We start from the raw sequence: 26677 nt of genomic DNA, 5'->3' as shown, positions 1-26677 counted from the left end.
CTGTGATCTCAGCCATACAGAAACTCCCTTTTGGCATCCTATAACCACTGCAATTAGATGAGGTAAAATGATAATGTTTTTGTCTTTAGCGTCCCTTTGGTAAACATTGCCGTTAGGATCAATTAACCAGCGGCTAATGAGCAAAGTGGGGTTCTGCCTTAATATCGCACCACTGTTCATTGGCAATTTTTAATTAATGAGTTTTTAAGTAAAATTGGCAAAGTTTTTAATTGTTTTTCTTTTTGAGTGGGGGAGGGGGAGGAGGAAGATCATAGTCTTAATTATAAAGTAAGGGTTTAAAGTGAGGGGGATTTTGACTTTTAATTAAAGGGGAATTTGATGTTAGCAACAGGCTGGGTTCATTTTCTACAAAACTCCCCTCCATGGCTCGCTCCTCTTTCTGCGGAGATCGCTTTTCCTCGTCAGCTCTGATGGTGTCGATGTCTCCCTCTCCATGTGGGGCGTTGCTATCGGGAGAAGGATTAGGGGTTCTGAGAATTCTGCTCTCAAATTGGTGGGGAGAAGGGGGAGCCGGAAAAGTAGTGGCTTGTTTGGGTTTGGTCATTCACAGGACTTCCAAGATTAATTTAGTGCGCTTCAGATAAATAATCCTATATATATATATATATATATATATATATATAGTTTAATCGCCACACCCTGTACACTTTTCCTTCCTTTCTCTCTTTAACCACTTCCCCCATCCTCCCCCTCAATCCCTGAGCACATAAGGTTGTTTTCATAGGGGGGATGAATTAGGCTGAAGTGATTAGTGTGGTGTGAAATGTGATTACATACAGTGGCTTTGCTGATTTGTTGAACAGATGCCCTCTGCTAACCTGACTGTAGTATGTTACAGTGTTTAACTACAGTCATCCCCCCAGAGCTAAGTCCCAGTAGACGAATACAGGTTAATTGGCTTGATTGTGGATATAGTCTACCTCCAGAATCCCGCCAGGAATGCAATTAGCAATTTATTTGTTATTAGGGTAGCTGTTGTCAAATCACTTACATAATTCATACACACACCAGATAAAGACACACAAGAAAAATTGTATTTGGAGCAGCAAGAGCTTGCAACCATGCTGCATTCAAAAAAATTCTATATTGGTACCTCAAAATTTGAACGACTCAATGGCCAGACAATTTGGAATTCAACCAAAATGTCCTGGCCCAAAGAGTCACACAAAAATTTGGGTTGAACTGTCATCACGTGTAACGAAAACACCAGAAATATTTTGCAAGATCTCAGGACAGCATCAAAACATTAACTCCTCAAAAGCAGTGTTAAAAGGAAAATTAACACAGTTATGTTTTTGGCTGGTTGCTTAGAATTTAACATTTTTATTGTACAGTTCATAAGGCTTCTATAATGGTGGCAGTTTAACTATGGCAATTAACAACAACCTTTCAAATATTTTTATGCAAATTTTTGTTGTTGTTTTTGACAACTGTTCAGTTGCATTTTGCCATGAAAAAGAACACAAATATTGTATTATCAAGTGGTTAGAAGATATGGTAAGGTCAAATTGTTTTCATAACATACATGAACAACATGACTGGTCACAGTAGGAATGGAACTGCATAACTGCATAGTGCATTTTGTACTGATTGCTTTGGCAGGTTCAGTGGCTTTGCTAGTTCAAAATGCTGCACTAGTATGGGCAGGACAGAAAACAAATAATCAACAGCAGACATTGAAGTTCTCAAAGAAGAAAATAAGTCAAAGTAGATTGACTTTCGTTGTAAATGCAGACACTGGCGATTGTAGGCATCTTGGGAAGAAATGCAATGTTTCTGCATTTTGCATTTGCATCAAACAGTCAATACAAATATTAACTTTGCCCTCACCTTTCTTTTTTAAAGTGTATAGTTTCACCAAGTGAGCTGATACCGCCTGTTGTCTTTCTCCTTCGACCCACGTTGCTGTGATTACGGCAATCACTTTCATTAGCATTCCTCGCCATTAATGTGATTTCTCATGCATGCTAATGACTAGCACCCAGCTCTCGGTTGATTTCTGCAGTCCAAACTATCTTACGCTATTACTTGAAGCCTCTGACACTGAATAACCCAACTCATCAGTATGCAGTATTCATAAACACTGATCCAATCCTAATGAACAACAATCTCACTAGCATTCATCTACAGCCTATTCAGCCTTTTTCAATTTTAGTGCAACGGATTCATCCCCAATTTTTCTTGCTCTACCATGAGCCACTTTCCTTCCTCACCTTTTCTTATTTTTCCCAAAGAGGAAGAGAATTGAAAGATTTGGAACTGGGATTACCTAACATCAGTCTTTCCTGCTTTCCTCCAATTTCTGTTAACTTTGTTGCTTCTCATCATGTGCACAGCCTCTTTATATGTTTATCCCACTCTAGCTAATCTTCACCACAGCCCCCTCCCATCGCTTACTCTTTGCATTAATGCCTATTGTTCCCTTTATCTGACTCTTATCGTCTACCACTCTCATGTGTCTCTTGACCTTTTCTCGTTTCCCTTCACCTGCACATTAACTGCATACTTAAAAGAACAAAATGAGTGCAAGGGGACTTATGGGATACTGGTGGAATGTTGGTTGGATGCAAGCTTTGGCATCGGGTGTTAAAGCCGTAGGGACTATTTAAAAAAACCCACAGGATTTGGAATATTTAAAATAGAGGAACACTTTTTTTTGCTTTGGGTAACATCCATCCATCCATTTTCTGAGCCGCTTCTCTTCACTGGGGTCGCGGGCATGCTGGAGCCTATCCCAGCTGTCATCGGGCAGGAGGCGGGGTACACCCTGAACTGGTTGCCAGCCAATCGCAGGGCACATAGAAACAAACAACCATTCGCGCTCACAGTCATGCCTACGGGCAATTTAGAGTCTCCAATTAATGCATGTTTTTGGGATGTGGGAGGAAACCGGAGTGCCCGGAGAAAACCCACGCAGGCACGGGGAGAACATGCAAACTCCACACAGGCGAACCCCGGTCCTCAGAACTGTGAGGCAGATGTGCTAACCAGTCGTCCACCGCGCTGCCACAAAAGAACATATGTTTCAAAAAGTATGTTACCCAAAGCTAGTGGCACGGTGGCCGACTGGTTAGAGCGTCAGCCTCACAGTTTTCCGTACCGCTTATCCTCACCAATTGCAGGACACATAGAAACAAACAACCATTCGTGCACACATTCACACCTACGGGCAATTTAGAGTCTCCAATTTTTTGGGATGTGGGAGGAAACCGGAGTGCCCGGAGAAAACCCACGCAGGCACAGGGAGAACATGCAAACTCCACACAGGCGGGGCCGGGGATTGAACCCGGGTCCTCAGAACTGTGAGGCTGACGCTCTAACCAGTCGGCCACCGTGCCACTAGCTTTGGGTAACATACTTTTTGAAACATATGTTCTTTTGTGGCGGCGGATGACTGGTTAGCACATCTGCCTCACAGTTCTGAGGACCGGGGTTCGCCTGTGTGGAGTTTGCATGTTCTCCCCGTGCCTGCGTGGGTTTTCTCCGGGCACTCCGGTTTCCTCCCACATCCCCAAAAACATGCATGGTAGGTTAATTGAAGACTCTAAATTGCCCGTAGGTGTGTATGTGTGCACGAATGGTTGTTTGTTTCTATGTGTCCTGCAATTGGTGAGGATAAGCGGTACGGAAAATGAATGAATGAATTATATTCCAGTCGTTGTATGCAGTGGTGTAGAACTGCACTACATCACACTGTGATATAATATTTAATTGCTCTTCTGTAGAAGACTAAAAATCATCACCTTCGTTGGCTGCAGATTTTTACACTTTCTACATATCGTATATAACATTTACATTAAACAGTAGCACACACTGGAGCAGGGCGCAAAGTTTCAGTGCTTTGCTCAATAGATACTGTATGTTCTATCATCTATGTATTAACCTAACCTCTCTGACATTGTCAATGCAAACATTAGTATTGCTGTACTACTCTTTATTGGACCCAAGCAGTTGTACCTAATTTTGTGGCCATTAAATGTTTCATATGTCCTTGCATTGTGAGCTGTTCATGCTCTTCAGTATTTCAAGGGAAATAATCTCCTAAAGTTTAGTTTTCTTTAATTCCCTATGCTTGCTTGTACAGTCTATTTGTCATCATTAGGCCTACATGGCACCGTGATAATGACAAACAGTGGAATGAATATTCATTAGTTACTCTCCATCCACTGGCATTTTTCCAAATATACAGTAAATAGTAAAATGGAAAAGCTGGCTAATATTTTCTTCCAATCAAAGTGTGAAACTGCAGTGTTACTTTAATACTTTGTGACATACTGTAGTTGCTGCAGCTGGTCGTGGCCTTTTTTGCGCTTTGAAAAGTAGAGGTGAACAACTATACCCCCATAGCCATCAAAATGTGAAAAGATCAAAAAGGAAAATTTTTTGGAAACATTTTTCCTTTATATTTTAGGATTGTAATGGTCAATTTAATGATATTTTAAATCTGGAAAATTAAAGGTCCCATGCCATGAAATTTAAAAAAATATATATTTTTCATGATCTTTGATGTCCTTTTATTGGGTTTGCAGGATAATTTGGGTTGGCCCAATTGCTCTTTTTCAAGCTATTCTCGTTGGTCTTTTATGCCTGGCAATTGAGACAGCTGGATTTCGCAATAATATTTGATATCTAAATAAGCTTTGCTCTGATTGGATCGCTGTTATTCTTACTTTAAATATGGAAAACAGCTTTGTTTTGTTCGGTCCTTGGTGGCTTGTGGCCAAGCGTTCAATGCTGCAGTCTTCGTTGCCTAGTTTGAGTCCCTGTCATTCAGTTTATTTCTATTGTGGATGGTGCACACTCGATAGATTGCCAGTCAATCGCGGGTGAGACCAGCCTAAACAAAAGAGAGGCGTGAGAAAGTACAGAAAAGGAAAAAAGGGGAAGAAAGACACAGGAGCAAAGCAGAATTGTCCTCTGTAGCTTGAAGTGATGTGAGAGAAGAGAGAAGAAAGCAGCTGGAGGATGATCTGGAGGAGTGCAAGACAGAGGCAAGCAAAGAGACGGGAGGTAGATGGAAGGGGAAGGCGGGGTGAGAGATTGATGAGGGAGAGTGAGAAACTAATTCTCACTTCACTCTTGGCAGGAAGATTAGTGAGATAGAGTGAGGAAGAGAGCGAGATGGAGTGATAACTACCACTGCATGCAACAGAAAGATCTTTGAATACCTAATGCCTAAAGTGACAGAGAGGCGGAGATTTTGAAATAGAAAGGGGGGGAAAAAAGGTATAATAAATGCAGTTGATGGAAGGAAGAAAGAAAGAGGTGATTTAAGAACAGATGGATAGATAAGCACACAAATAAATTGGGCACAGAGGGGTTCTAATAGCAGTGTTCTGCAACTGTATCAACGCCCTTGGTCTCAGACACCATTTCTGCTAGTGTGCTAAACTGTGTGTCCATGCCACAGAAGCGCAGCTACAAAATCCAGGTCATCTCCGTACCTCCTTGGATATTTTCCTTTGGGATTTATTCTCTTGTACAGACCAAGGCTGCGTGACAGTCTCCTTTACGTTCTGTTTTTTAGCTTGTAAAAAAAAAAAAAGGAGAGGGGGGGGGGGGCTATTTTCCACTCCCTGCCACTGACATCTATTTATTCAGTCTTTCGAGTGTAGCTGCAAAAATTTCAATAGCTATAGGCTGCTGAATATGTTTAAGGAGAGTGAGAGAGGGAAGGAATACACGCACTCGGAAGAGATGTGTGAGCAAGTGTTTACAGTATGTTGTCCTCCACCATACATGCACTTTGATGCCTTCCAACATATACCCACAAAAACCTGGCGCTAGCACTGAAGTGTCTATAGGAGAACATGGAAGGGAAGAAAGAGAGGGAGACCTCTGCAGTGCTAGACTCAATCCGTCATGCAGGATTATAGTGTAAGCTTCTCCACGGCCCTAGATGTGGATTTTATGCAAGAAACACATGGCTTTTCTGAACACAGAGGCCCTGTTATCTGAGCACCATATTAGAGACAAAAGCAGAAGGTGGAGGGAGGTGCAGTGGGGTTCTTCTCCTGCGGTCTTCACTTTGTGATGTCTGCCATCCAAATCCCTAAAGCCTTGGAATCAGGGGCTTCCAGGGTACAACTTTGAGTGTGACTTTAACTCTCACCCATGTGTTGGAGGTGGGCTCATTACCGCATCTACACTGAGGAGGAGGTCACCTCGCTAGGTGACAGTCTCTTGCTGGCTGTCCTGTGTGCATTACTTGTTTCTAGGGTTCTTCATGTATTAAGCCACATTTACAGTCCCGTTGCTGCACTGGCTCCAGAACATCAGAAATGGATGAATACACCCTGCAGAAAACAGGAAGCTATAACACTGCCAAACTTTGATCTCATACATCACCGCGCAACACACCACGGAGTTAGGCAAATGCAGTTCGGAAATCTTCCCTCCACACACACCCACAGCCATCTTGTGCTTCTTTGAACCAGCAAGGAAGAAGAGACAAATATAAACAATGCTTCCACAAATGTTATAGGAAAGTGAAAAAAAGAGCAAGTGAGCTTTTTGCCCACGTAGTATAGGTTGTTTTCAGTTGATGACGGCCTCTCCGCAAATCGCTCGGAGTTGGTTTCTATCTATTCAAGGCTCAGCTGAAATAAAATGACTGGAGGTAGACACAAACAAATCATTACTGCAGCTGAAGTGGACAGACAATAAATCATCACACCTTTTACGTCATGTAATTAAGATTAAGACAAAAATTAGAGGAGAAGCGTGGCAGGTGTGTACTCCAGGAAGACTGTGACTGACAATAATGTGGAAGATTCAATGGTGTGACAAAACAAGCTCCCAAGCATGTATGGATGTCTGCACATAATTCAGCATGCACAGTGTAAGGCGCTTGAATGCAGCAGTGTACAACCAATATATAACTCAGACAAATCATTGATAAACTTTTTTGTTTCTTTGAACAGGTACTTTTTCACCCTTTGGCTTCCTTTAAACCAGCGGACTGCTTGCATGGTTCAGAAAATTAGGTGGTGGACCTTCCACATTCAAAAGCTTTGGTGGTTGAACATCGCAGAACGGGACTGTCCTGCCTCTTGAGTACAAGTGGCACCATAACAGTTTCAGTTCAAACAGACCTGGGGTGCCGTAAGAGCTAGAGATGTGATGACTATTCTAAGGACCCATGACTGGCAGGGGCCCTAGAAAATCCATCCAACAATTTCTCTGCTGCTTGTGAGGGTGAGCTGGAGCCTACACCAGCTGCCCTTGGACAAGAACCCACCATGCATCTTTTGGAATGCGGAAGGAAGGCGCACTACCTGGAGAAAACCATGTAGAGAACATGCTAACTCCTCACAGGCACGATGAGATTTGAACCCAGAACCAGATCCAGATCCAGACCAATAGGATTTGTTGTTGTGCTGTGACACAAGGTCCAGTTTGAGTGTTTCTACATTGGCTTACGGTAGCATTAAGGAACAAGTAGTGTTAGTAAGTTGACATGATGTCAGCTATGTGCTAATTGTAACCACTGATAGATTTAAAAAAAAACATGCAGTACTTTGGGTTAATAATCATGGATTTCCATAATGTCTGATGTCAGTGGTTGTGGAGTTTTCCTTTTCCAACTGGCAAACATGTTGTGGGAAAAACAGAATGAAGGGCAAAATTTCCAAGACCATTGTATTGGCAAGGCAGAAGGGTGATTGTTCTTACCTAGTCAGGAATATTTGTCTTTTTAACACCCGGCAGGTAGTATAACTAGATGTGCTGTTGATGTCAAAGAAGGTGGGACTGCTTTTTGATATAGACATGAATGTCTGTAATAATTGATCGTGGCCCTTTTTTTGTAAAATATTTTACCCAGCTGTGGTTTGTCCTCTTTGTAGGAGTCCTTTATATAGCCATTTTTAAACCAGTTTTATTTTTGTATTGAGCTGATGTCAGCTTGTCACAGATGTATGTATGTGTACACACAGACACCACATGACCATGAAGTACAGAAACATTGCTCCCAGGCAGGTTTACCAATTACATGTGGGATTTTAGGTAGGAGTCAAAAGAAGACACAGGAGACAAACATTTTTTCTACACTGAGAGAGTTGAAGTGCTCCTTAAAGAGTGAGCAGACTTTCTGGTGCTGTAAAAACTGTAGAGCCATGCAACTGAAGCCCCAGAATAAAAAAGGCATGAAGAGTAAGAATTGGTCTTTCAAAACAATTTAAGATTTAAGCAGTAGCACGGTCACAGCCATACCAATGCCTTCTCGATTAGCCCTAAACACTATCCGAAGGACTAACCCATACAATACAACCTAAATTCCAAGTATTTGTTCCCTGAAATTGTATTACTGTACTTTATTCCCAACAGTCCATTCGCTTTGTTTTGTAGATTTTCTAATGGCTGCACTGCTTCCAGTACAGATTTGTCCAATCAGATTTCTGCATGTATGTGTTGCCATGTCAATCTAATCTGCGCATGGCTTTCAGAATCAGAAATGCTGGCCAATGTAATTTAAACTATATTAGCAATCGAACTGTTTCTTTGAAAAATCAAATTTCAAATGCGAATTCAAATTTCATTACTCACTTTCCTTCAAGGCCAAAAGGATATTCCTAAAGGAACCACCTCCTGCCTGATAAACCATCACTCATTATCACAGACACCCTTGGCTGTTGCATTAAAATGGCCCTGAATCAAACCTCTCCAGCCTTGTTTTGTCGCAACAGCAATAAACTTGAGTTTTAAAATACTGTGGGGGACAGAGTTATTAATTAAAACGTAGTGTCACGAACGGATGGAGGCCAGACCCAAGAGCTGGCGGAGGCTGAGAGGTTGTGATGAACAGTTTATTGAAAAAAGGAAAATGTAGATGGTCCTTGAGGTATGCTGGCGGGTTGTTGAGGCAGGGAATGCGTGGCAGGCGGTGATGAGGGCAGGCAGCTGGCTTGGCGGCGTGGGTGCAAGGAACATGGAGGGAACACTGAGGACAAGGAGAGACATGGAGGTCAGAAAGGAGACAAGGAATTGAGTAGGCTATCTTAGAGACTGAGGAGCCGTGGTACCGCTGTAGAAGCTTTAATATATCTGGCGAGAGTTTCCGGGATCTGGTCAGACTTTATGCAGGTGGTAAAGAAGGCTGATTGGTGACAGGTCCGCGGCTGAGGAAGGTGCTGGAAAGAGAGAGAAGGGAGGGGAGAGAGGGAGGGCGAGATGGCGCAAAGCGCCACCCAGGCTCCAACCGTAGTACTGCAGGATGGCTCGTGACACTTAAATTACACATCGTCAAGTGCAGCACAATGAAGGTCTAGCTTTTCTGGTATGAACCTAATCAATGTTACTTTTATATTCAAATAAAACAAAATGTAGTACAATACAGTATGTGTTCCTATTCGCAGTGGCAATCACAAGAGAACTTCACAGTACGATAAAACAATCTGGGATTTTGACTAAATATCCATGACTACTGGTGAAGTTAATTCCCAATTCAATTAAGTATATTTTAAAATGATTAAATATTATCCATTCATCCATTTTCTATAGTCCGTCACCTTCCTAAGGGTTGCGGGTGGGCTAGAGCCTATCGCAGTTGACTTCTAAAGGCTTCTTTATACTCGCGCAGATGGCGACGGCGCTGACGTCACTGCGACTGGCCGTAGTTTGCCTTTATACTCGAGCGCAACCCACGCGCGCTGTTTTGAAAGTGCGCTGCAGTTCTCCTCCAAGTCGGGGGTGTCGCTACGGCTGGTATTGGCTAGGACACCACAGGGTGGAGTTTTCTCTGCATTTTCTTTTCCGGTAGCCGTTTTTACTTTCCTTTCAGTAACAAGGAATAAAGCAACAACAATGGCGACCACGACAGAACAAATGGACCTAGATGACCAGATGATCGTGCTACCTTATTAATATCTCACAATATAACTATCGATATAGCAATAGCTGTCAGATAAAAAGCTGATACTGCATGTGCAATCAAATAGTTTCAGTCATTTTACTTGTGCTTCAGAATGCATATATAGAGGAACAAATCAGTCAATACAATTTCACAAAGCTCATATTTTTTTTTTCCAACCATTGTATTTGTATTGTTTTACATTAAACTCAGTATAATTGGTAGTGCAAATTTATGCACCTGATTTTTACCTATAGCAATGAGACTGTGTTTAACCAAAATATACTTGTATTGGTCAACCATCAGCTGAAAACATCATGTTCATTTTCCAATGATAACTGATTCACTTTTGGTTTATTAAAAGTAAAATAATGACAACCTACATTGTAACCTTTTGTTCCATGTCAAAACAAAATCAACAGAGCGGCGAGTACCACAACAGCAATACAACATACTGTATTTGTTGTTTAGACAGAGCAGATTCACAAGATATAAAACTGGTGCATATAAATATATATATACATCTATGTATTTGTTGCTTTTGGCTCTCAGAAGCCAATAGCGGTGTCTGGAGGAGAGAAGAACAAACCGCTCTGACAGAGGGTGATGAGGGCTGGCCAAAATTTCCTGTGCCATTTTCTGGACTCGACCCTCATAAATGTCAGTCAAAGAAAGCTGCTGAGTGCCAACTATTTTACTGTCCGCTTTGACAATATCTTGCATCCGTTCTTTTGTCTTGCACTTTGAAGTTGCCGTACCTCAAGACAATACAAAAAGAAATTGAATCTTTGGAAGCCCTTTTTACAGATGGCAGATGTGTCAAGGTCATCACATCAGTGACTGTGCCCCGATATTCATAGCTCTCTACGATTTCAGCTTTTGAACCCTTGATGGTGATGGGGGATAGAGAGGGAAGAACCTTTCTTGAAGTAAACAGATCTTTGGTTTTCAGGATACTGCATTTAGCAAAGTCGTTCTCACACCACTTTTATAAAGTCCATCAGAGCCTGTCCACGGTCAAACTGATTATCCATCCATCCATCCATTTTCTGAGCCGCTTCTCCTCACTAGGGTCGCGGGGGTGCTGGAGCCTATCCCAGCTGTCATCGGGCAGGAGGCGGGGTACACCCTGAACTGGTTGCCAGCCAATCGCAGGGCACATAGGAACAAACAACCATTCGCACTCACAGTCATGCCTACGGGCAATTTAGAGTCTCCAATTCATGCATGTTTTTGGGATGTGGGAGGAAACCGGAGTGCCCGGAGAAAACCCACGCAGGCACGGGGAGAACATGCAAACTCCACACAGGCGGGGACGGGGATTGAACCCCGCACCTCAGAACTGTGAGGCTGACGCTCTAACCAGTCGGCCACCGTGCCGTCAAACTGATTAATCTACTGTAATTAATTTTGTGTCATCCATGAACTTCAGAAGAAGCCCGTCTTTGTGGTGGTCAGTTGGGGGGAGAGGACACACCTCTGTGGCAAGCCAGTGGAAAACAGCTTTGTTTAAGATAGGGCAGCATTTGCTCATCACACCCGTCTAACCAAACTATCATTGAGATTAAAATCTGACTATAGATTGTGGGATAAAATATGTTGCTGGGTTGTGTTAAAATCTGAGGAGAAGTTTGCCTTGCATGGGTTTTTGTGCCCTCCAGGTGCTAGTGCAAGTATTTGACAAGAGTGATGGTAACATCAGAATCCGAATCAGCTTTATTGGCCAAGTATGGTACAAGACATACGAGGAATTTGTCTCCCGTAGTTGGAGCCATTCTTGTATGACAACAAACAGCCACTATGACAAAATTTACATCTACAACATAAAAAAAGTATGGAGAGTCATTGAAGAACGAAAGGGTACCACTAGTGGGGTAATGCAGATATAATGGCATTGTGCAAATGATGCAATCCTCAAGCAATTTAGAGCAATTTAAAGTGACTAATAGTGTGATGGATGAACACAGAACTGATTCGATGACTGCTTTGTAGAACTGCCTCAACAACTCCCGTGGCAGGCCGTGCTTCCTCTGAAGCCGCAGGAAGTACATCCCCTGGTGGGACTTTTTGAGGATGGAGATGATGATGGTCTCCCACTTCAGGTCCTGAGAAACTGGAATTCCCAGGAACTTGAAGGTCTCAACGGTGGATACAGGGCAGTTGGACAGCGTGAGGGGCAGCTCTGGCGAAGGATGTTTCCTGGAGTCCACGATCAGTCTTGAGCGTGTTCAGCTCCAGGTTGTGTTGGCCGCACCACAGCTACAGCCGCTCCACTTCCTGTCGATATGCAGACTCGTTACCGTTTTTGATGAGGCCGATGACTGTGGTGTCGTCTGCAAACTTCTGGAGTTTGACAGCTGGGTGCGTTGAGGTGCGGTCGTTTGTGTAGAAGGATAAGAGTAGCGGAGAGAGGACACATCCTTGAGGGGGACCCCGGTGCTGATGGTGTGTGTGGGTGATGTGGTGTCCCCCAGCCTCACCTTCTGTGTCCTGCCTGTCAGGAAGCTGTAAATCCACTGGCAGATTGCGGGCGAGATGTTGAGCTGGAGGAACTTGGAGGAGATAAGTTGGGGGATGCTGGTGTTGAAGGCTGAGCTGTCCACAAACAGGATCCTTGCGTAGGTCCCCGCGCAGTCGAGGTGTTCTCAGAAGTCTGTAGTCGTTCAGTCCTGAAATTGTAGGTTTCTTGGGGACTGGGATGATTCTGGAGTGTTTGAGGCAGGATGGGACTTCACATAGTTCAGTTCCAAAAATCTATTGAAAATGCTTTTGACATCGAGTAACCACAACCCGTCTTGTCTTGAGATTCTGGTATTTTCGGGGACGGCTCAATATGTGTCATAAAAAACAAATTTTTAGCTAAATTATAGTTGAAAACTTGGTGGAGGAGGACATATAAACAATGCAAATATTAATTTGAACTGACCCCATAACATCTTTGTCATCTGACCTTTAAGCTCAATGACACCGCTTTTTGATGCCACACATGCAGCCAGGTAGAAGAGGAAGCGTGACAAGCTTGTTAGGCATCAGGTGTAATTGTGGTAAGAGTTTTGGCACCAGCTCAATCAGAGCACGTGCCCGGCACTAAAACATCCACTGACCTTTGCGCATGAAGATCATTGATGCTGATGAGCCTAATATCTCATCAGTGAGGCCTGAAGGTTAAGAGACATCAGATGTTGTTGTTGCTCATGAACATTATAATAATTTGCAATATTTGTATGATGGAGCCATGATGGTTTGTTTATACATATTTTGATGTTCTATTAAATGATAAATTTCAAGCATCTTTTTCCAGACTAATAAAAATTGCTGACCAATAGTACCTCGGACTGTTTTGGAATGCTTTGCTTTCATAATTAACTATATAGAATATTCTGGTTTTACAAAATGAAAATGCTCAGGGATTTTTGCAGCATTGCTATTTTTGTGCTTGTAGTTTGCCGTCGTGCACTGCAATAAAAATGTGGTGTTTCTATTATTTTAAGTTATTCTATTTTGTAACCTGTGCTGGCTAAGTTACTTGCGAAATATACTTGTAATTTGTTTCATATTACTAGTTACTGTTATTTGAAAGTAGTTAGTTACACAAAAAACACAATGTTGCTTTCTCTGAATTGTGCACATACAGATTACCAGTAATAACCATGGTTTGCATCGTGTTTTGCGCCTGTTTTGGACTATTTCAGCATTTTGGCCGTGGCATTCGTTGGAAGAGGCGTACTTGTTGTTATGCGCGCCTTCACCAGCAGCCTTTTTACGTTTACGTTCCGTTATATTTTCCACCCTTTTTGCATCGTGCTGGGCCATTTGCACTATTTTGGCTGTGGCACTTATTATTTTTATGATTTTATTATGTATTATTTATTTTTATTATTAAGTGGAGAATATCTGCAATATTGGACTTTTGCTGCTTATCTACAATGCTACCTCCGCGAGGAGCTTAGCCCTAATGTGGAAGTACATTCGGTGAAGAATGCATCCCAGAGGAAATATAGAGTGAGATGAGAGTTCGTCATAAAGCAAAGTGAAACAAGAAAGATGACTAAATGGGACAGGATAACTAAACAATTTTCTCAGTATGTGTGTTACTCGCCAACAGACAAACTAATGGCTGTGAGAAAACTGCAGTTGTTTGTTTACATTCAAGCTCATCTTGTATTATATACTGTCTATCCTGGCCATTGATATCTATGATCCCGGTGCCCTCATACTGGTCGTTGGAAACTTCAATCTTGCTCTACTCTCTCATCGACTAACGGCTATTAGGAAACTGCAGTTGTTGTTTTTTTTGCATTCAAGCTCATCTTGTAGCAAATGTGAGTGATGTCATGTATGCTGTGATTGTGAGATTACATTTTCTGTATCCCAGCCATTGACATTTATGATCCTGGTGCTCTCATCGTTGTCATTGGAGACTTCAATCTTGCTTGATCTACTAACGATTTCACACAGCATGGGGACTGTGCAACGAGGGAATAACACTCTGCACTTCCTCTTTTCTAAATGTCAGTGTAAGGGGAGATCTTGTACATTTTAATTAGAAAATAATGTATTCATTGATTTTGATGATGATGATGATTATTATATTATCCATCCATCCATCCATCCATCCATTTTCTTTACCGCTTATCCTCACTAGGGTCGCGGGCTGCTGGAGCCTAGCTCAGCTATCTTCGGGCGGGAGGCGGGGTACACCCTGAACCGGTCGCCAGCCAATCGCAGGGCACATAGAAACAAACAACCATTCACACTCACATTCACACCTACGGCCAATTTAGAGTCTTCAATCAACCTACCATGCATGGATGTGGGAGGAATGCAAAGTGCCCGGAGAAAACACATCCAGGCACAGGGAGAACATGCAAACTCCACACAGGCGGGGCTGGGATTTGAACCCCAGTTCCCAGAACTGTGAGGTAGATGTGCTAACCAGACGTCCACTGTGCCGGCTATTATTATTATCATCATTATTGTTATTATTATTATTGGGAACAGGTTGGAAATGTGGGTAGGACTAAATTGAACAGTCCTTAAATAGTTCAGGTCCTACCTGGAGGAAAATGAATTATTTTGTAACCATTGGAAGTGTTCAATCTCATCGAATGGCAATGACATATGGAGTCCCTCAAGGGTCAGTTCTTTGAGCCCTCCTGTTCAGCTTGTATATGCTACCCTTGGGTCAATTTAATCAGAAGCTTAATGTTGACTATCATAGCTATGCAGATGACACACAGTTATATTTAGCAGTGTCTCGAAATGACAAGTTCAATTGGTGTTGTGTCACTGTCTAAAACAGATAAATAACTGGATGACCCAAAACTTTCTTCAATTAAACAACAACAAAACTGAGATAATTGTTTTTGGCCATAAAGAAAAATACCTGGAGTCACTCTGTTTAATACTAAAGACCAAGTCCAAAACCTTGGTGTACTGATAGATTCCGACCTGACTTTCAACAGTCATATCAAATCAATTACAAAACTGCCTTCTACCATCAGAAGAACACATCCAGAGTGAAGGCTTGCATGTGCCAAGCAGACCAGGCGAAGCTCATCCATGCATTTATCTCAAGTAGACTTGACGATTGTAATGGTCTTCTGACTGGACTCTCCCAAAAGAGCATTAAACAGCTGCAGTTCATTCAGAATGCTGCAGCTCGGGTTCTGACTAGAACAAAGAGGGCAGAACATGTTACTCCAGTTCTAAAGTCTCTACACTGGCTCCCAGTCAGCTTTAGAATAGATTTTAAAGTCCTGCTACTGGTCTATAAATCTATAAGTGGTTTAGGTCCTGAATAGATGAAATAAATGCTAATGGAATATAAACCCAGTAGGGCTCTGAGATCGACAGACTCAGGTCAAATAGTGGAGCACAGAGTCCAAAGCAAACATGGTGAAGCAGCATTTAGCTATTATGCTGCACACAAATGGAATATGTTGCAAACAGAAGTGATGTCATCCCCAAGTGTGAATGTTTTTAAGTCCAAGTTAAAAACTCTCCTTTTTTGTCATGATTTTTAAAGCATTTACACTTTAAATAACCTTCCTTGCACTGTGTGCTGTTTTAATTGTATTTTTATTTTTCTCTTTGTTTTAAATATTTATAAGGCGTGTTTTGTTTTTAAAAACTTTTAATCACGTAAAGCACCTTGCTTTGCTTCATTATTATTATTATTATTATTGTTATTATTGTTTTATGCACAGCACTTTGTTACAGCTGTGGTTGTTGTTAAAGTGCTTTAGAAATAAAGTTGATTGAGTAGGAATAAGTGAGGCCGAGTTTTTATGTTCCTTTGCCCCCGAAAATCAAAGCGGTCATTTTGTTTTTACAGCCACAGATTAAAATAAAAAGCCATAAACTAAAACTAAACATACCACTTTTCAATCCTCCTTCAGTGACTGGCCCTAAAAAATAAATGACAATAAATACAATTTATATCCCAACTGTTATATGCTACTCTAAGCATGAAAACTGGGTTGAAGGGTATAATGTACAGTATGTAATAATAAACATTTACACAAACACTGAGTGACATCACAGCCAATTGTAGCAGTTCTATAATGATTGACCTCTATTCCAATCAATAATGCAACAACACTGACTAAAAAAGACAGATGACAGTGGTTGATACGCTGAAAGAAATTGAAAGAAATTGAGTGATATTTACTTGAAAAAAAAAAAAGGAAATTTTACTTGCATATTATTAGTTTATGAAAAAGAATTACGAAAGTAACATTTACATTTATCTAATTTCAGAAATAGGCATCCAAACTTCTCCTTTTTGTCCTGTCTAATTGACCTGTTTTGTTTGCCGCTGCTTGTTTCAGACAAACCTCTTGTTCACAGTAAAAGTTTTTGCAAATATCATATCTGGAGTCACTGTCAATCGAAACTATGGTATTCCATGGTCATGCTGTACCTCCTCAAAAAAATGGTGCAACCAAATCATGTGCTGGTGTGACGAAGTGAAAAAGTTGCTCGCACCAATGCTACTTCGTGCAAAAGTTAGTGTAAAGCCATGCAATTTAAAATTTGGTAAAGAAAGTACACATAGCTCTCACACTACACGTGGACAAAAGCAAACAGATCCATGTCAGAGTTGTGGCTCCTGGAGCCGAAGGGCTACGTGGCAGAAAGCGTAATAAGCACAAGGCACAACCGTCTTCAAATACAATGTGGCATTGTTTTACGGAATATAATATTGCTCAAATGTAGTAATTGCACTCGTAAATTGGTCATTAGAGAAGCAATTGTTACCAACACCTCTCAGTATGATGCAATATTGTGTTCCACAATAATGAACATATTGTTATATATACCTTTGAGAGCCGGAATTAAAAATGAAAAGTCATATAATGTCTTTGGTCTTGCAAGCGCAGTGGCAGAATGACTGTTGCCTCATAACTAGAAGGTTGGGAACTTGTTTCAAATCCATAATTTGCATGTTTTCGCCTTGCTTGCATGGGGTTCTTGTATGCTAGGTTCATTGCAAACTGAATGCCTTCTAGGTGTGATTGTGACTTATGGTTAGCTTTCCTCGTGACCTTGAATGAGCTTAGTGGCATAGAAAGTGGATGGATTGTTAAGGTCTTGTATTTACCCTGTTTTCAATGTTGTGAATGTTGGGTGACTTATTGAACAACTCCAGATCTAACCAACAAGGAAAGACATTGTCTGCTATTTAACACGAGGACCTACTGTCATGGGTGTGTGTTCCGGTCGTTGTCTTCGCCCTGCCTCGTACACACCTGCTCCTGAGCGCATCTTCACCACCTGTGCCTCGTTCACCCTAATGACCCCTTGCATTTAACCTCGTGTCTCATTCTTTCTAGTCGCCAGTTCGTTGCGCCTTGTCGTCGCGTTCCAGCATTCCTTGTTTCCACGTCACCGACTCACAGTAAGACTAGACCCTGTTCCGATTGTCGACCTCGCCTTTTTGCCTCACGCTTTTGGATACTGTTGCCTTTCCGGATTGCCTACCTGTGCACCGACCTCTGCCCGTATAGTAAACCTCTCTCTCTTTTTTATTTTTTTTTTAAAGTGTCCATTTGTAGTGGAGTCATGCATTTTTGGGTCCTATCCTCTGTTCCGTTCATGACACCGACATTACTGATGCTGCGTGAGGACATGCACTGCGTGTTTAACTACCACAGACCATGTTGAACAGTCTAAATTTTGGCATGAGACTGCGACCCATCATGCACACTAATTGCTGCACAATTATTGTTTGGACCTAATTAAATATTCTTAAATACCAAATATCGACATTCCCTTTTGTAAGATAATGCTTCAGCTCGTTTGAAAGTAGCAGATAGAAAGTTTCATCATCCCTGTTGTTATTACTATTATATTTTTAGGGTTCATTTTATATTGTAACTTCATGCAGTTTGATTATTTGAATTATGTAAATGCAATTTATGTGCCAAAGGAAGCTTTAAATTATGAGCTATCACTGGGTCAGCTGGTGTCTCTATACAGCGTGTCTGCGTTGGATGTTGCAGCCACACAAAGCAGAATGAGAACTACCTGAACCTGCGCCAACGCAGTCAAATATGGGCCACAAATGTTGTCCATGTCACGAGGCACTGGCATTGTGGTTCTCTGAACTGTCTCCTGTCAAGATTTATTCGATTTGTATTGCACTTCTCACTTTATACAGTGTAAGCTAAGATAGAGCAGCAGTGGGAGTGGAGCTTGTATTTGAGGCGACGAGACTGTTGCGCCAACTTCAAACAAGTCCAGTAGCAGCCAAGTGAAACTACTGTCTTGGATACGGGAATCACATGATAAAAAACTACTGAATTTCACCTTGGATGGTGGACTGTTGAAAGTTTGGGCTGGAAACTCTTCTAAAATAAATAAATACATTTTTAGTAATTAAAACTCTTTCCTGATATATAACCCTACTGATCATTCTCATAGCAAAGCAGATCTAAAGCCTTTGTGACTTTTTATATGACTTTTCTTCATTTTTTTCCCCCTTAATCTAAACCTCAGCAATAGGCAATTAAGCACATGGGGCCCATATTCTCCCATATGCTTGAATCAGAAAAGCCGCACAACTCCGCTCTTTTCTGTCTGGTCCCGTTCTGCCGTCCAAATTAATTCCATCATTTGCACACCTTCTGGGCATATACGCACCTGAAAGCGCCGCACAACTGCAGTTATGGCAGTTATGGTGTGTTAGTTTGGGAATAATTTTGTTCATATTTGGTCATCGTTGGTCGTAAAATCTGTTTATGTGACGCACCGGTACGGTTGCTGGGCAACGCTCAACAGCTGGCCCACTCGCTTTATTATTGATGTCCTTCCAAACGTGGATTAAATTGCATATTAGTGTAGTGTAGAATATGTATGAATAGAGATTACAGAATACAAACACATATGCTCCTTCTAAATTGCCTGTTCACCAAACGGTGCCCACGTCTTATTGGGCACAGATGCCCAATTTCCTGATATCCACACAGGGGTTAATTTCACATTTAAAGTGTCACATGTTCTTCAAATGGATTTCAATGGCATTCACGTCTCAGAGTACAGTACTACAGTATACACACACATTTGAACAAAATTCTTGGTTAGGCAGGACCCCTTGGATCTTAACTTTTCATTTCACCAAGGTTCTGTTCTGTTATCATTTCTAAGTGTGCCCTTGAGCACAAAACAAGGTCCAATAAAACCACTTTATTGTCATTGTACTGTGGTGCTGTGCCTTGGGTTTAACCCGACCCGATCACCACGTTCCCCGATCTCGTCTGATCTCAGAAGTTAAGCGGGGTCAGTCTTGGTTAGTACTTGGATGGGAGACCGCGTAGGAATACCATGTGCTGGAGTTGAGCAGTGGGCCAATCACCTGTTCCCGTAAAAAACCTACAGGCAATTGGGGCCTAATGTGCCCCATGGCTGTGAAAGCTCTAACTAACTGTGGGGCGGGAACATCCAATAATGCTTCCAAAAAACAGCAATACATTCAAAAATGTGAACTACAATGGACATTGTGAGCCAAGCCCTCTTGTCCATCATACATTATGTGACCTTTGATATAACAAATGTTTTTTTTTCTTTAAAAAAAACAAAACAATTGGACACACTCCAAATGTGAGTGGAAGCTGTTACAAAGTTTGACCAATATCAAATTTTCTTCCAGTTTGTTTGTCTAATGGCCCTTTGCGCCAATACTTTTGTCCAAAGTGTGTTTGTAAAATACATTTTACAGGTTTAAAGCGCTCTATGTGTTTTAGTACTACAGATGGTAACAGAATACTGTGTACCATACTGACGGTTTGCAAAGGACTTTTGCCCTTATTTGGCACGTTAGCCTCTCCCAAGAGGCATGAGCACCTGCTGTCAGTCCATCAGTATGCCTGAGATGAAGCCAAGGCGGTGACAGATTTGAATCAGGTATTCATGCATTCAAAAAAAAAATAAAATAAATGAGCGCCCGCTGTTTGTTCTCATCCTCGCTTACTGACAGGTCTGCTTTTATCTTCCGAGGTTCAAGGCAAGGCTGACGATACCGCACGGTGCTTTGCACTTAAACACACCGGGTTGCTCTTCCAACGAGGGCCTTATGCCTCGACTCGCACCTGTCGACACCCCACGCCCCTCCCACCAGAACTTCCTTATTTCCCCGCTGTCGTTTTTTCTGGTACTTGCCCTTGTAAAGCCTTACATAATTCTTTTGAGGTCCGGCTTTTCTTGTGTGGGAGCAGACTCCAGTTTTCTCTTTGACTTCTCTGAGTCCAGAGAGGCATTCCCTTGGGCTTTCTTTACTTTCCCGAGCAGCCTGAAGAATTTTGGTTTGTTTGGAGATTTCTGTTTCTTCGGCGCCCCATCAAAAACGTGTCTTTGAGAGGCTGGATGATAGTAGTCTTTGTGCACAGCATTCTTTGGTGTGTAAGTAGAAAAGTACATGCATTTTTTTTGGGCTTGTTTATTGTTGTGGAGTTAGTATGCATAGGCTTCCTACTATGTCAGTGTCTTTCTCTGTGGACGGATGCGTTAGCGAAACTAAAAGAGGATTGGCAGTGAGCAAGGAGGCAAATCGTAATTACAATTTCCAGTCTCGTTAGTCAGGTGACAGGGAACAATCAATGGTAAGGATCTGCCTCCAATACTAACACACCCTGAGATCATTTGCGTTTTAAGTGGGCTGGGACTGGTAGTGGAAATTTAATTAAGATATTTATGGCCCCAATTAATCAGCTCACTGAGAGACCTGCTGCAGATATACTGTTCTTACAAAGATATGCACAGCTGCAATAATGTGTTTCTTGAAATAAGAAAATAAGAAAAAAAAAGAAAAAAGACCTGAGCTTCACATTTTCTAAAACTTTCATTTAACGCTCCCTGGCATTTCCAGCTACACTCATGTTTATTTACTTGAATTCATGGTGCTACATAAGCTATAACAAGCAAAATATCTGCTCGGACATTTGCTCTTCTACAAGGATAAGATCAACATGTTAAGCCTTACACTTTCTAAAACCATAAAGAGAAAATATGAGCCCTGTGTGCTGCAAAGCACTGCACCTTATGATCTTTTCCTTACTGCGGCATCCTGTAGGTTCATTTGGCCAAGGTAGTAATATTACAATGGAAACTTAGAGTTTGAACACAATCCATTCCTGGGTGCTAGACCTGCTAGTGTGTGGGGGGGGGGGGAAATTAAATAATAGTAGTAAACTTCATTATTAGAGCGCTGTCAATTTGCATAAAGAGATACACAATTGATAAAAGCAATAACAACAATGGAAAATAAGAAAACTAATTCTAAAATAATGAAATGAAAGAGGAAGGATGGATCAAGAGTAATGCAAAGCAGACTAAAACCGATAACGTAGAATACAAAGCAGCCTGTCATAAACAGATTAATAAAAGAAATGCATTTGAATACAACAGAGGATATGAGAAGAAAGGAATAAATAATTGATAAATGTTTGGTGCGGCTTGGCTCGGTGGGTAGAGTTGTCGTTTCCCAAGCCAAAGGTTGTGGGTTCGACTCTCGGCCCTTGTGACCATGTCGAAGTGTCCTTGAGCAAAATATGAACCCCCCCCATTGCCCCTGATGCTGCTTTGACTACCTTGAAGGAAGAAAAGCGCTATGCAAAGTCCATTTACCAAACGTTTGCAAAAAGAGAAAAGTACTATATCATTTATAGATTTCAATGTAACTAAAAGCCAGACCGCAAAGGGAAGTCTTGAGTTTGCCTTTAAAATAAGGTATTCATGTTCTGAGCAGCACTCAGGTCTTCAGGGAGGCTGTTCAACAGACGTGGGCCATAAAATCAGAAAGCTGGCTCACTGTGGTTTTGGTTCTCTAAAAGCTGGAAACCAGATCACCTGAGAGCCATGGTAAAAACCAGGGCTTAAAAATGATTTTGTAATGCACCATTACAGACAAAATCTGTTCTAGGGTGAAGCTAGGGTCAAACTAGCAACATCATAAAACCATTAACTGCTCAAGCAATGTTTGTTAAATATTTCTCACAGTCATACATGTGTAAAAACAATTAAAACAACAATTAGTAAAATGTAAAGACAAAAACACTGTCTTAAGCCCGCTGCACACTGTACTATGCGGCCGAACCCGACTTGGACTGGACAGTCGGCGACATTGAGCGATTTTCATCTACGGACACCCTGCAACGTTAAACTACCAGCCTGTATACGATTTTTGAGGCTCTCATACAGTATATTTTACTGTATCACTTTTGTTAAACCATAAAAAGATGGAGTGATAGAGAGAGGACGCAGGTGAATATATTGAGAGGCTCAGCTCGCCCCCTTTCACTCGAATGTACGCGATTTTGATTGGCAGTAATCTGCGATGTTGCTACATCCTGCGAAGGCGATTTCAAATTTGGAATCGCCACAAGACCAGTTGCCGAACCCCGCGCACCGTGCGATAGTTCAGTTGCCTTCGGCCACATGGCTCGGTGTAGAGCAGGCCATAGTTTTGACAACAAATGCTGTATATTGTATACAGTCGAGTGTAGCTTTAGAAAAGCGGAGACTTGCTCTTCCTGCTTTAAATGCAAATTACATTCATATAAATTCCTGGTCCATGATGTCAACCACGACGGTACTAGATTCTATTGGAATATATATTTAAAAAAGAGCAAAGAAAAGCATTTGACACTTGCTGAGCGGATGTTTTGGTCAGATTTTGATGTGGCATGAGTTGTTAGCACATCGCCGCATAGTTCTGAGGTTAGGGGTTCAAATCCAGGCTCCTGCTCTCCAGGGTGGAGTTTGCATGTTCTCCGTGTTTACATGGGTTTTCTTTGTGTATTTTGGCTTTCTCTCACATTCCAAAAACATAGTTAAGACTCGAAATTGTCCTTAGGTGTAAATGTAAGAGTGACTGTCTGTTTGTCTGTATGTGCCCTGCGATTGACTGGCTACCAGTCAAGTGTATGCCCACCTCTCTCCCAAAGTCACCTGGAATCAGCTCCACCTCATTTGTGACCTGTCATCAATTTTTTTATACTGCTTATCCTATTAAATAGTATAGAAAATGGATGGATGTACGACCTCAGTGGTTTGTTCCAATGTATAACAATATGTACATTTCAATCTTCAAAAGGTCCAGTGTGACAAGCTAAGATGTATTTTTATTTTAAGAATCTCAGTTTCGTTGTTGATTTGGTGTAAAATAAATAATCAAACAGGGAAAACCTCCCCCACAAAAAAAAAAAAAAAAAAAAAAATGGTGCTCAGCTGTGCCATGTTGATATACTGTCCTACATCCCAGCACCTGCCCTAGGCTTGTTAACAAAGTGCCGGTAGCAATGATTGCTTCGCCATCAAAATCCCAGCTGATGAGTTCCTCTGGGAGGGAGAAGGGCTCTGTCATTGAATTCACCCTGATCAGCACCTCATGCTGTACAGTACGTTGGCGATAACACACATTCAAACTCGATCGTTTTTCACGGTTAATGGGGACCGAACCCCCCCCCCCCCCCCCCGCGAAAGGTGAAAAACCACGGAGTAGGATTTGTCCCCCCTAGAAATTTTCGTGTATGTGTATGTGGGTACCAGAATGGTGAAAATATGTAAACAGTATGTATACTTTACATATTTGAGACAAAGATGACAACAGTACACGTATTTACTTAAATCTTTAATTATAAAATCTTATACAGTAATTCATATTGGTCAACATTGCCTTCTATATATATATATATATATATATATATATATATATATATATTCAATCAAATAATTCTGATTTGCGGTTAAGCCGATGTCAATACCAGATGTATTTTTTGTGCTGTTTTTCCGCTAGATTCGTATGCAGAATTATGTGAGGGTAGCCTTGTTGTCAAGAGGCAAGACTCCTGTCACTTCCAATGTTGCAAGGCCCAGGAATGAGATTGGGTGATTGATTGAAGCGTCAGCGGTCAAACGGTTGAGGACACGCTGACAGCCCAGTGATTGACACGGATGAGAGAGAGAGACAAGCTAGGAGGCAAGAGGACACGATGCAAAAACAAAAGCAAGTTAAAGAGCGGCGAGATAAGGACCTGGATGGGCTGAGAGGGAGACAGGTGGTGTGTGGGAGATGTGGGAAGAGAGAAAGAGGGAGGGAGGAATAATGTTTTCTTTCCTGTTCAGGTAACAAGTTCATTTAGAGTGTTAAAGAGCATGATTAGGGGAGGTGTGGAAAAAGGGTGCAAAATATTCCCCCCAGCTGCACCCTAACTTCAGTCATGGCCCTAGGAATTGTTAACAGTATCTGACATTGCCAAAGAGAAGTGTCACCAGCAAGACATAATGCACGGGCCTGGCTGGAAATTGGGCTTCTGATGTGAAATGAAATGCCTGCACTTATACGGAACTATTAGAATTTTCTTGAAGGGAGGGGGTTCTCAATTTCAACTAAGGATTATTTTATGAAGGTTATCTTGTCCTTCCAATTGGGTATCTCTTAAAATCTTGCTTAGACTGGCTCTTGAGTCACAGAGTATTCAACTGTGTATTCGGCGAAAACCCACACATCTGATGGTGAATATGCCAGGAGGTGTCAAATGTCTACAGGCAATTATAGTCCATCTAATGTTAGTTTAGTTTCCCAGCAGGGCTATAATAGTTTTAGATTAAAGTGGGTTTGGGCGGCACGGTGAGCAACTGGTTTGCACAGCCACCTCCCAGTTCTGAGGACCTTTTTTTTGGGTTCAAATACATTTACAATGTGTTTAAGTGTGCTTTAATACGTTTGTATCATCTGCAATGAACTGGGGTTCACCGTATTTTTTTGTCTTGCTGAAATCATTCAGTTTCAGTCTCATCCAAGTGAGCCAGTTCTCATCCTGCCCCATACACTTCTTGGCCAATGGTAAGGTAGTGGTGGTTTTATTCCCGTGACGACTGAACTTTGTGACCAAAGGTTTGACAGGCTGCCTCTTCTCACCTCTCATTAAGTGCATGTGTTAACAGTGGGCTGAATCTCACTGGGGACTGTATGTTTAAGAGAGGTGTTGTTAAAGTCTGTGTACAAGTAGGCTGCCCAAATGTGTATTGCACACACAGCTGCTTGCTTCTACTTGCGGAAACAAAGCCCAGGCAAGTGAGTGCCCGTAAAGATAATAAACGTATATGAGCCGACTCTACATACAATTTACTAGTGCAGCTCATTTCGGTGCAGGACTTGTTTTGCTGTAAATAATGCAGCTCCGATGATACTGGTTTGAGATAGCATCTCCATGTTGTAGCACATTTTCTACCAATGCATTTCCATCTTTGGGACACAGATGTATTCCCCAACCATAGCAGTATGATGTCTCCATGCTCCCATTGTGCTTATACTTGACTATTGAAGAGATAAACGATGGACTTTCAGGACTTTGGAAATTGTACCCAGAAATGAACCACACTTGTGAAGGTCTGGCATCCTTCTCTTAACATATTGGTAGACTGCAAATGTCCAGCAACGATCTGGATTACTCTTTATAAATTGGTTGCACTGGAAGGATGTTTTCAATGATGCAACCTTGCACGCATTATTTGTGCTGTGTATTCCTACCAAGGTTGGTACATTACATTAAGGAAAAACTTTCTTTCACCAGACTAAGACCCCTATCTTACTGGCCTGGAGACTAGTTGGTGACCTGATAGTGACTGGAGTCTCTGCTTGTTGTGGAGACATCTCTGTGATATCTCCTGAAGTCCTCTGGATACTAGCCAGGTTTCCAGGCAGTCGCGGTAAAATCGAACAGGTTCGATTTCATTGGAGACCTTTTGGCGACTCCTATATATGCTCACGATAGAGAAAAATCTTAAAGTAGCTTAATGTCACAAAACTGCAACCAGTCATCACCAAAATGTATGTGAACATCTCTACCTATGCTCACTTCAGCCTCTGAAAATATCTGAAAGATTGCCTCAATATTTTGGATTTTATGAACGTTACATGTTTTCCTCATTAGAGGACTGTCCCGGTATCCGCGCTTGCTGGCTAATCGCAGGGCACGCACAGAATGCACACACAAACACACACACATAATATACTGTACGTAATATATTTATTTAAAGAATATATAGAGTACATACTGATATAGGCGTATATCAGTGATTTCTGGGTGAATTGGTTGTCACGTTGTTTGGAGACGTCACCCCGACATCTTTCTGGTGAGAGCGCTAGCAATATTTTGGTCTCCCGGGTCTCATAGTCGCTGCAACTGATCAGCCTCGACAGTCTTGGCGACGTCTCTGCCAGCGAGATAGCCCTTAAGGGCCCATCCTGACATCTAGAAGTAAAAACATTTTAGCCCATTGCTGCATGTCCCTCTAAAATAC

General features: G+C 41.8%; 1 protein-coding gene across 5 annotated transcripts in view; it reads left to right on the top strand.

Moving 5' to 3' along the window:
- LOC133489023 (uncharacterized) overlaps positions 1 to 26677 on the top strand; it is a 214509-nt gene that overhangs the window by 70779 nt on the left and 117053 nt on the right. Inside the window, exon 1 of one of the 5 annotated variants that reach the window (XM_061797645.1) lies at positions 16250 to 17774. The exons of the other annotated variants lie outside the window; for them this stretch is intronic. The gene's annotated coding sequence lies outside the window, so the exon portion shown is untranslated. Of the gene's footprint in view, positions 1 to 16249; positions 17775 to 26677 lie in introns of those variants that run through there. 5 annotated transcript variants of the gene reach the window in all.

Source organism: Phyllopteryx taeniolatus, chromosome 14, assembly GCF_024500385.1.
Source record: "Phyllopteryx taeniolatus isolate TA_2022b chromosome 14, UOR_Ptae_1.2, whole genome shotgun sequence".
NCBI lineage: Eukaryota > Metazoa > Chordata > Actinopteri > Syngnathiformes > Syngnathidae > Phyllopteryx > Phyllopteryx taeniolatus.
Note: the sequence above shows the minus strand (reverse complement) of the source record. Positions and strands in the feature narration are given on the sequence as shown.